The sequence below is a fragment of the Salvelinus fontinalis genome, unplaced genomic scaffold, assembly GCF_029448725.1.
Source record: "Salvelinus fontinalis isolate EN_2023a unplaced genomic scaffold, ASM2944872v1 scaffold_1574, whole genome shotgun sequence".
NCBI classification, from domain to species: Eukaryota; Metazoa; Chordata; class Actinopteri; order Salmoniformes; family Salmonidae; genus Salvelinus; species Salvelinus fontinalis.
This window is the reverse complement of record NW_026601783.1, coordinates 1,637-13,457: the sequence shown is the minus strand read 5'-3', so window position 1 is coordinate 13,457 and position 11,821 is coordinate 1,637. Positions and strand designations below refer to the sequence as shown.

Below are 11,821 nucleotides of genomic sequence, written 5' to 3'. Positions count from 1 at the left end.
GATTCTCTTTTTCCTACCATGTTATTGACTTGTTTATTGTTTACTCCATGTGTAACTCTGTGTTGTCTGTTCACACTGCTATGCTTTATCTTGGCCAGGTCGCAGTTGCAAATGAGAACTTGTTCTCAACTAGCCTACCTGGTTAAATAAAGGTGAAATAAAAATAAAAAAAATAAAAAACTAAGGGTTAAACCACGGTCAATTGATCAATATTCAGGTCGCCTGTAGTCTGACCATTCTGGATCATTTAGAATTTGAAGAACCATTTAGAGGGACGTTTCAACACATGAGAATGCATTCATGTCAATGTAATTGAATATACATGTTGGACATCCGTCATTTACCTAGCTATAAAAGTCTTTGCAGTAGACAAAGTAATATTGTTGATGAGAAATGCTATGGCATTGCTAGTATGACCCTCCCTTGACAAATGAAATGCACTTTTTTTCAAATAGGCAGCCCAATTTCTGTTTTTAAATAAATGTACTAAATCAGATTTTTCCAGGTCTGATGGGCCAAAAGATCAGAAATTAAAACCAACAAACTACTTTCGTGACCTTGAATTATCTGAGGACTGTTTAATTGTTACACGACTCTAAATGAATCGTGTTAGGATTTGGGGTGCCGAGGAAACGGTTTTAAAGATGCCGTCTCCCGACTTAAACTCTAGACGGTAGAAATCTATTACATTGCTAAAGTCAACTTATTAACCATTACATCGTATCCTCCTCGCAGCTGCAAGAACCCCAGCCTTATGATTCAGTACTACACAAATTGGTTTAATTTATTTACTAGCTAAACACACAGGTCCCTAGCGGACTGACACAATATGACGGCTTGTTACGATGTCTCCCCCACCCATGGTTTCATAAGGGACACTTATCGTTGTTACATTTTTTCATGAATGTATTTGTGGGATGCCGCCGTGGTTGGGTCTTCTCTCTGATTGGCTCCCTGAGGTCACAATGTCAATAGTTGTCCGTGGCTCCAATGACTAGTCTTGAACGGAACTTCAGGATGGATTTTCCTTTCACTCATTCTGGAAGATGGGCTAATCAACCCTGTCGCTGATTCCTCAGTGGGTGATGAGAGTAGGATGGTTTGGATATAGTAGCAGAATGGTCCCACTGAAGTTAGCTTTTCTAGGTACTTGGCTCAAACAGCTAATCGGCTGTACCAGTGACTGTCTGCCTGAGGGGTGTTTATTCTCCCTCGTGTTGGTATTCAGGTTTCGGACCACTTTGGACATGAGCTGCAGCTCGCCGTCCTTAGGAAGGTGCGTTTAGGGAAGTTTCAAATGTGTAGCTTGCGACTGACGGTTTTCTGGTCTAATGTTAATTTCAGTTGCCAATCCTTTTATGCACTCTGGCCGCCGGGGACAGTTCTGTCAGTCTGACCCGCTCTCTGATGTCACTTGTGGCATGGCTACTTACTATGCACATTTTCTAGGAGTTTCTCTAATACGTTCAAAAGTGAATACTGGAACAATATTTCAAACATAAGACTGGTCAGAGATAGAAAAAGAATGTCATGTTTTTTTAAAAAGGAAATACTGGAACTAGAAAAGTGCTCACACTACAGGTAGGAAGTCTCGAGTCTTTACATTGTATATGAAATACGTTGGGTGTTTTTCAAGACCGAGGTGAATTTAGGAGGGGTAAGAGTTTTGGTGGGAAAAGCCTGTTAACAAAGACATTCCTTTAGTTCATACTGGAGGGGGAGAAGGAACCCACTTCTCCTGTCATTTACAACACGGTGTAAATTGATCTGATCCTCACAGGACAGTCATGACACCACCATAAGACTTCGTACACAAGGCGGTTGGGGTTTAGTGTTCTTGTTCCTAACTTAGTCCCTCTCTCTACACTGGCAGTTGTGAGAACCCGGAGGATCCGTACCGTGTAGTCTTCCACCCGGTGGTAGCTGACGCCAGGGTCCACTTCCCCCCCTCACGTCAAACGCTTTGAGGTCTATATGTTTTCCTTCGTCGAGGATGCGGTTGAGCCGAGTGGCCAGGTAACAAAGTTCACCCAACAATCTTTAGGTTAATTTTGTGAGTGGCAATCATCCCTTTATTTAAATTTATCTGACACCATCAAATCTTTGATTCCTAGGTCTTCGTCCATTGTGATGTGGTCATCTGTGACGCCAGTAGTCCCTCTGGCGGCCCCTGTAGTGGACAATGTGTGAATCAGGACAACTTGAAAAGAGGTAGGTCTTGTTTTATGCTTTCCAGACCCTGTCAGACCATAACTGAACTAATAGGTTCTCTCTCTCTCAACAGGTCAACGACATGTCAAAGACCTCTTTGAGGAGCCTCATTTCTATGTTTCTTCTGGATACATTCTTTGGGTGTAATGTCTTGTTCTAACATGTCAAATAAAGTGTTCTATATAACAATTACGTTTGCTTTACTTGCGTGGCAACAATCCTAACCGTTGGAGCTACCTTAATTGTATCTGATTTGCGTATAACACCAAGGCGCATGTACTTTAGTGGATGTAGTAGGCTTGTCATCTGATGTGTATCAATCAACCCTTTTGTAAGCATGGAACTCTGAACCATCCACACCAATTTCCCATCTAGGACGAACAATGGGTGTCAAAACAAAAGCTTTCCAATGTCCAGTAGGAAGAACTGACTCAATGTTATAGCAGATGGTGGTTTGTGAGGCCAGCAGGGCTGTGGTTGGCTGCAGGCCCCAGGGAGCACAGCAGTGTTGGGAATTTTCAACTGAAATTACAACTTTACTTGATACCTCTCACTAGCTTGGTTTCCATCCAAATATGGACCTTTCTTTAATGATATGCATGTACATCTCAAATGTGGAGAGCTTGACTTTCTCACTACCTGTTTTTTGTAAGAAGTGTTCACAGCTGAATGTACCGAGCGGTCTGTTTTTAAAACTACTAGCGCACAGCTCGGACACCCATGCATACCCCACAAGACATGCCACCAGAGGTCTCTTACCAATCGCCAAGTCCGGACTACGGAAGGTACAGAGTCATGAATACGTTGCAATCTATTCCGCATCAGGATCAGATTTAAAGAAACACCTTACGGAACAGCGGGGACTGAAGAGATGCAGCAGTTCCTCCTTAAAATTGCGAGCTTGCACCGCGGGATTGCTCCAGACCACAAGGGGGAATTGGCGCACTGGAGGATGAATTAGTTGGGTAACATGGATAAATAGGATGTTTCATTTACATAATATGCTTATGTGAGTTATCATTAGAATGTGTCCCTTTGGACTATACAGTTGCACGTTTCCCTTCTCAGCTAGGGCTCAGTCACTTGGGGCCCAGAGAGGGGTGACGTCAGAATGGAACATTGTCTTCATATGTGAAGGGATGGCGTGATTAAGGGGAAACCAATTATCTCTTGTCTCAACAATGTCTGTGCGCAAGTCACTACCCTCAGTGAGCTTGTCCAGGAGTGGGGAGAAGAGGAGGTTCACTTGAGATGGGATCAAATGTACACTGCTCAAAAAAATAAAGGGAACACTTAAACAACACAATGTGTGGCCTGCTGGAGGTCATTTTGCAGGGCGCTGGCAGTGCACCTCCTTGCACAAAGGCGGAGGTAGCGGTCCTGCTGCTGTGTTGTTGCCCTCCTACGGCCTCCTCCACGTCTCCTGATGTACTGGCCTGTCTCCTGGTAGCGCCTCCATGCTCTGGACACTACGCTGACACACAGCAAACCTTTTTGCCACAGTTCGCATTGATGTGCCATCCTGGATGAAGTGCACTACCTGAGCCACTTGTGTGGCTCCGTCTCATGCTACCACTAGAGTGAGAGCACCGCCAGCATTCAAAAGTGACCAAAACATCAGCCAGGAAGCATAGGAACTGAGAAGTGGTCTGTGGTCACCACCTGCAGAATCACTCTTGTTTTGGGGGGTGTCTTGCTAATTGCCTATAATTTCCACCTTTGTCTATTCCATTTGCACAACAGCATGGGAAATTTATTGTCAATCAGTGTTGCTTCCTAAGTGGACAGTTTGATTTCACAGAAGTGTGATTGACTTGGAGTTACATTGTGTTGTTTAAGTGTTCCCTTTATTTTTTTGAGCAGTGTATTTATATAGCTCTTCTTACATTAGCTGATATCTTAGTGCTGTACAGAAACCCAGCCTATAACCCCAAAAGGCAAGCAATGCAGGTGTAGAAGCACGGTGGCTAGGAAAAACTCCCTAGAAAGGCCAAAACCTAGAGAGGAACCAGGCTGAGGGGTGGCCAGTCCTCTTCTGGCTGTGCTGGGTGGAGATTATAACAGAACATGGCCAAGATGTTCATAAATGATCAGCATGGTCAAATAATAATAATCACAGTAGTTATCGAGGGTGCAGCAAGTCATCACCTCAAGAGTAAATGTCAGTTGGCTTTTCATAGCCGATCATTAAGAGTATCTCTACCGCTCCTGCAGTCTCTGAGTTGAAAACGGCAGGTCTGGAACGGGTAGCACCTCCGTTGAACAGGTCAGGGTTCCATAGCCGCAGGCAGAACAGTTGAAACTGGAGCAGCAGCACGGCCAGGTGGACTGGGGACAGCAAGGTAATCCTGAGGCATGGTACTAGGGCTCAGGTCCTCAGAGAGAGAAAGAGAATTAGAGAGAGCATACTTAAATTCACACAGGACACCGGCTAAGACAGGAGAAGTACTCCAGATATAACAAACTGACCCTAGCCCCCCGACACAAACTACTGTAGCATAAATACTGGAAGCTGAGACAGGAGGGGTCAGGAGACACTGTGGCCCCATCCGATGATACCCCCGGACAGGGCCAAACAGGAAGGATATAACCCCACCCACTTTGCCAAAGCATAGCCCCCACACCACTAGAGGGATATCTTCAACCACCAACTTACCATCCTGAGACAAGGCCGAGTATAGCCCACAAAGATCTCCGCCACGGCACAAACCAAGGGGGGGGGGGCGCCAACCCAGACAGGAAGATCACGTCAGTGACTCACCCCTCCTAGGGACGGCATGAAAGAGCACCAGTAAGCCAGTGACTCAGCCCCTGTAATAGGGTTAGAGGCAGAGAATCCCAGTGGAGAGAGGGGAACCGGCCAGGCAGAGACGGCAAGGGCGGTTCGTTGCTCCAGAGCCTTTCCGTTCACCTTCACACTCCTGGGCCAGACTACACTCAATCATATGACCCACTGAAGAGATGAGTCCTCAGTAAAGACTTAAAACTTGAGACAGAGTCTGCGTCTCTCATATGGGTAGGCAGACCATTCCATAAAATTTGAGCTCTATAGGAGAAAGCCCTGCCTCCAGCTGTTTGCTTAGAAATTGTAGGGACAATAAGGAGGCCTGCGTCTTGTGACCGTAGCGTATGTGTAGGTATGTACAGCAGGACCAAATCGGAAAGAGGGGTAGGAGCAAGCCCATGTAATGTTTTATAGGTTAGCAGTAAAACCTTGAAATTAGCCCTTGCCTTAACAGGAAGCCAGTGTAGGGAGGCTAGCACTGGAGTAATATGATAACAATTTTGGGTTCTAGTCAGGATTCTAGCAGCCGTATTTAGTACTAACTGAAGTTTATTTTGTGCTTTATCCAGGTAGCCGGAAAGTAGAGCATTGCAGTAGTCTAACCTTGAAGTAACAAAAGCATGGATTACTTTTTCTGCATCATTTTTGGACAGAAAGTTTCTGATTTTTGCAATGTGACGTAGATGGAAAAAAGCTGTCCTTGAAACAGTCTTGATATGTTCGTCAAAAGAGAGAACAGGGTCCAGAGTAACGCCGAGGTCCTTCACAGTTTTATTTGAGACGACTTTACAACCATCAAGATTAATTGTCAGATTCAACAGAAGATCTCTTTGTCACAGGAAGGCCATAAAGATCATCAAGGACAACAACCACCCAAGCCACTGCCTGTTCACCCCGCTATCATCCAGAAGGCGAGGTCAGTACAGGTGCATCAATGCAGGGACCGAGAGACTGAAAAACAGCTTCTATCTCAAGGCCATCAGACTGTTAAACAGCCACCACTAACATTTAGCGGCCGCTGCCAACATACTGACTCAACTCCAGCCACTTTAAAAATGGGAATTGATGGAAATTATGTAAAAACGTACCACCAGCCACTTTAAACAATGCCACCTAATATAATGTTTACATACCCTACATTACACATCTCTTATGTATATGTATATACTGTACTCTATATCATCTACTGCATCTTGCCATCTTATGTAATACATGGACCACTAGCCACTTTATACTATGCCACTTTATGTTTACATACCCTACAGTACTCATCTCATAGGTATATACCGTACTCTATACCATGTACTGCATCTTGCCTATGCCGTTCTGTACCATCACTCATTCATATATCTTTATGTACATATTCTTTATCCCTTTACACTTGCGTGTATAAGGTAGTAGTTGTGGAATTGTTAGGTTAGATTACTTGTTGTTATTACTGCATTGTCGGAACTAGAAGCACAAGCATTTCGCTACACTCGCATTAACATCTGCTAACCATGTGTATGTGACTAATAACATTTGATTTGATTTGATTTGATTCTTGGGACCTAGAACAAGCATCTCTGTTTTGTCCGAGTTTAAAAGTAGAAAGTTTGCAGCCATCCACTTCCTTATGTCTGAAACCTAGGCTTCTAGTGAGGGCAATTTTGGGGCTTCACCATGTTTCATTGAAATGTACAGCTGTGTGTCATCCGCATAGCAGTGAAAGTTAACATTATGCTTTCGAATGACATCCCCAAGAGGTAAAATATAAAGTGAAAACAATAGTGGTCCCAAAACGGAACATTGAGGAACACCGAAATGTACAGGTGATTTGTCAGAGGACAAACCATTCACAGAAACAAACTGATATCTTTCCGACAGATAAGATCTAAACCAGGCCAGAACTTGTCCGTGTAGACCAATTTGGGTTTCCAATCTCTCCAAAAGAATGTGGTGATCGATGGTATCAAAGGCAGCACTAAGGTCTAGGAGCACGAGGACAGATGCAGAGCCTCGGTCTGCGCCATTTAAAGGTCATTTACCACCTTCACAAGTGCAGTCTCAGTGCTATGATGGGGTCTAAAACCAGACTAAAGCATTTTGTATACATTGTTTGTCATGTCAACAGCTTTCTAAAATTGAGAGGAATGGAAGATTCGATATAGGCCGATAGTTTTTTATATTTTCTGGCTCAAAGTTTGGCTTTTTCAAGAGAGGCTTTATTACTGCCACTTTTAGTGAGGTTGGTACGCATCCGGTGGATAGAGAGCCGTTTATTATGTTCAACATAGGAGGGCCGAGCACAGGAAGCAGCTCTTTATAGCAGGTCCAGTATGCAGCTTGAAGGTTTAGAGGCCATGATTATTTTCATCATTGTGTCAAGAGATATAGTACTAAAACACTTAAGTGTCTCTCTTGATCCTAAGTCCTGGCAGAGTTGTGCAGACTCAGGACAGCTGAGCTTTGGAGGAATACGCAGATTTAAAGAGGCGTCCGTAATTTGCTTTCTAATGATCATGATCTTTTCTTCAAAGAAGTTCATGAATTTATTACTGCTGAAGTGAAAGCCATCCTCACTTGGGGAATGCTGCTTTTTAGTTAGCTTTGCGACAGTATCAAAAATAAATTTCGGCTTGTTCTTATTTTCCTCAATTAAGTTGGAAAAATAGAATGATCGAGCAGCAGTGAGGGCTCTTCGATACTGCACGGTACTGTCTTTCCAAGCTAGTCGGAAGACTTCCAGTTTGGTGTGGCGCCAGTTCCGTTCCAGTTTTCTGGAAGCTTGCTTCAGAGCTCGTGTATTTTCTGTATACCAGGGAGCTAGTTTCTTATGACAAACGTTTGTAGTTTTTAGGGGTGCGACTGCGTCTAGGGTATTGTGCAAGGTTAAATTGAGTGCCTCAGTTAGGTAGTTAATTGATTTTTGTCCTCTGACGTCCTTGGGTAGGCAGAGGGAGTCTGGAAGGGCATTAAGGAATCTTTGTGTTGTCTGAGAATTTATAGTACGACTTTTGATGCTCCTTAGTATATTGAGTTATGCCTTGGATGATGTAATGTTTTGGTACTATGAAGTACCAGGAACGAGATTAGAACCTCGTTTTAGAGACCAAACTGAGCGCTAATTTATAGCAAATGCAATCTGCCTAAGGGATACTCCATTCTCAAGTAAAAGGCCCTTTGTGAAGTTTTCCTAAGATCTGTGGTTCGTCATGTAAGTTGAGAGGGGTATATCTTTGCTATAAAAGATCTCAGTTGCCAATATCTTGGAACTCTCAACAATTCATAGATAGTGAATTGTTGAAAGTCACAGGGCTTTGGTAAAGCTCATATTATTAAAGATGAAGTTTAAGTATAACTCTGACTGGTGTGTGGTTTGTAACTCTCCTCATTTGGTAATACAGGAAATTGCCACGACAGCACTCATAATGCATTTGGGTACAAAGGCTTTGTGATGACGAATTTTGACGCGAGCCACCGTTGCCTTGTGGCGCTCAACGAAGATGGCTGACGTCTTAACGAGTCAAGCAAATGTACAATTTGAGAGGAATGTGTTAATGTAGAGACAAACGCATTGACTGCACAATTGTGTAAGCTTGCCTTGCAATGCAGCTGAAGTAACATAGCTAGCTAACTATTTACTTGCTTATTGTGTCGGGTTAAAAAGAACTATGTAGCCGATCTGGGTATGGACCCTAAAACATAAAGTTCTGAACTAATATTCATACCAATCTATGAACCTCAAGTCTGAATGGCATTAATGAAGCCTAGAGTAGAATATAACTTTAATGTGCCATGGATGCAAGTCCTATATACACATGTACTGTAGTCTGTACATTGAATATATTCACCGGTCATGTACTCTTCCTTGGCAAATAAAGGTGCGGTTCAGGTATGACTGAGACAGTATTTTTCAGTCATATCAAATGCCATTATTTAAATGATGCGGTGTCTGCATGTATTACAATTATACACTTCAACAGTGTTTACTGCTCCTGGGATATCAATGATTACACATTGTAACTATACAATAGACTAAACATGATTGATCTGTAATTCATATATACAGAGAGAAAAAAACCTATGCACATTTAACTCCATTAATCTGTGGACGGACACAGGATAGTATTTCAACCAGTGGAGAATGTGAAACGCTTTATTGAAAGAAGTGCATTTTAATTGTAATATTATAAATACAAGTTCAATCTTGGGCGGGTAGGTGGACTAGTAACCGGAAGGTTGCAAGATCGAATCCCCGAGCCGACAAGGTCTGTCCTTCTGTCCCTGAACAAGGCAGTTCTTAGGCCGTCATTCTTATCTGACTTGCCTAGTTAAAAAAGAAATGGTAGGCAGATCTGTACTTCAATGCACATATGGTGTGCATTAGAAGATGAGGTGGGTAGAGAGGTAAGAACAGCGGCAGATAGCATATGATTCCTGAATGACAGTGCTACCCTAATATTCTCTCAGTTCATCACAATTGCGCTGTCGGGACTGGATTCCTCTCACATCAAAACATACCTGCAGACGAGAGAGCATGATTAAGCCTTGTTTTTTTAATGTCTAACACGGTCAGTCATCTCTAATCAGGAGGTGAAATGCAAAACTGACCTTGGATCATTAACTCTGGGGTTTCAATGTAAAGCATCTCTTTAATTATACTTCCTGTTGACTCAACCAAGTGACATCTCACCTATGATCAGGCTGTGCCCTCTGTCAGCCAGTTCAGATGCGGGAGAGGTTCAAAATAACAGCTGATATAACCTAGAGGATTTAGGGGGAGAGGGATGACGTGAGTGGCTACAGAGTACTTTAAGCTGAAAAACAGACCCATGAGGACAAACAATAGAAGATAATGCCAATAGGTGTCTCACCACTTGGTTATTGCAAGGCTAACCCATGACTTAGCAGCAACAGATAGTCCAGTGAAAATGGCTGTAAATCAGAAAATTAGCAGCTGACATCGTAAGTTTTTCTTTAAATTCATGCATGTGAGACAGATTCCATGTACACCAAGACAGGCAGAGATGGAGAAAAATAACACAGAACAGTTTAATTACCTCTGGTTAGGGACACTTTGCCAGCAATAAAGCTTCCACGGCCTGGTCCTCACACAGTGAACATCTGGCAATATCTACATTTTCGACCCCCTTGGTCAGCTTGCTCTCTGAAAGTAAAGAAAACAATAACTGAGATATGAGGATACGTCAATACAGCCCAGTGCTGCTTACCTGAGATGACATCTTCGTAGGTGTCCGCTTTGACTTCCTTCTCTGTCGGGGAAAAAATTGCTGTCAGAACAATTATTTTGACAAAAAGTAACAAATGCACCTACATAGCATATAAGAAATTGCCTGTAAATAACCACACCTTCATGCAAGCGTGCTACTATTTTTTGAAATAACAAAAAAATATCAATTGTTGTTGGAAGATATGGGTATGGTGAATTATTTGTCAACCATAAAACACCTAATGTGGTACACACAATGAATAATATAAAAATAACTGATTATCTTAAAATTGAAAAATTGTCACATATATGGTTCTTCGTCTGTAGGATTCATTTACTTACTGTACAGACAAGTATATTTTATACATATATATTTTTTTTAACAATTTTTTTTAATGTATTCCATAGACAGAACGAAATATATTTAGATGCATTTTGAATTTCTAATTGTCAATATTTTATTTTCTGTGTCATGTGTTCATGCCCATTTATGTACATCCTGTGTATGTTACCCTTCCAATGAGCTTATCATATAAACTACAACGCGAAAACTATGGTTTACCTCACTTTGAATCATGTTAGCACAGGTAACGGCCGTTTACAGTCTTTCTTTAGTTTTTCATTCGTACTCTTCCCAATTCACTTAAACTATATATCTTTATTTCCCATGGGCTTCACCAGAGTACCCCCTAGTGGCTGGAATACAACTGTATTAAGCCCCTTACAACACCTCCCTGCAAAAACGAAGTGTTGTCCCAGTTGCAGCCTTGTTTTGCACGCTTTGTACAAAATAATAAAATGCAGTACTACAGGATATTTCTTAAAGTAGCTCTTTATTAGCTAGCTATAACTGGAATGTTCACGTATCGCCAACCAGCATCAAACTGACGATGACCTAACCATTTGGGTGGTCTTAACCAATCATAGCACAGTATAATATGGCGGTAAAATGCATCCAATTATTATTCAGTATGTTTACACATGAATATTACAGTATCCAAACTGATATGCCATTTTTAGTTGGCTGGATAACCTGCTGGCTACCCACAGACGTCCAGAGCGGAGTCTGTCGGTTCCATCTCCCAGCACCAGCGCTCCGATGCCCATGGAGCTGGGAGGTGCTGCACTCAGGGAGACCGGAGGAGGTTCCTTCACGTGCACCATCTGTGGCCGAAGAGGTCACACTGCCGGTCGGTGCCGGGTTGGGTCCTCTGGGGGTCGAGGCAGCAAGCAGGGCACTCTGGCGTCACCCCAGGTTAGCCGGCACCATTCTTACCCAGAGCCCTCTGTTGCACACATGTTTTTGTATGTTACTTTTCCTGAGTTTTCCCCGCATTCCCAGCATAAAGCGTTCATCCATTCAGGCGCGACTGGGAATTTTATAGACAGATCATTTGCCCATAGTTTAGGGATCCCCATTGTTCCAGTGGCTATGCCCTTCCCAGTTCACGCCTTAGTCAACCAATATGGTCAGGGTTGATTAGGGAGGCCACCGTTTCCGCTGAGTCTCCTCCTCATTGACTCTCCTGCATTACCCGTGGTGCTAGACCTACCCTGGTTAGCCTGTCATGACCCCACTGTTTCATGGCAACGAAGGGCTCTCACGGGATGGT

General features: G+C 43.0%; 2 long non-coding RNA genes across 2 annotated transcripts; one reads left to right on the top strand and one right to left on the bottom strand.

The window, feature by feature from the left end:
* The first annotated feature begins 1,577 nt into the window (after positions 1 to 1,577).
* On the top strand, positions 1,578 to 2,400 carry LOC129849617 (uncharacterized). The gene is made up of 3 exons (XR_008758671.1): positions 1,578 to 2,016; positions 2,115 to 2,211; positions 2,285 to 2,400. It is a non-coding gene; the product is annotated as an uncharacterized LOC129849617 (long non-coding RNA).
* A 6,720-nt stretch (positions 2,401 to 9,120) lies between these two features.
* On the bottom strand, positions 9,121 to 10,304 carry LOC129849618 (uncharacterized). The gene is made up of 4 exons (XR_008758672.1): positions 10,039 to 10,304; positions 9,853 to 9,913; positions 9,672 to 9,742; positions 9,121 to 9,499 (listed from the first exon to the last, which is right to left on the bottom strand). It is a non-coding gene; the product is annotated as an uncharacterized LOC129849618 (long non-coding RNA).
* Between the last annotated feature and the right edge of the window lie 1,517 nt (positions 10,305 to 11,821).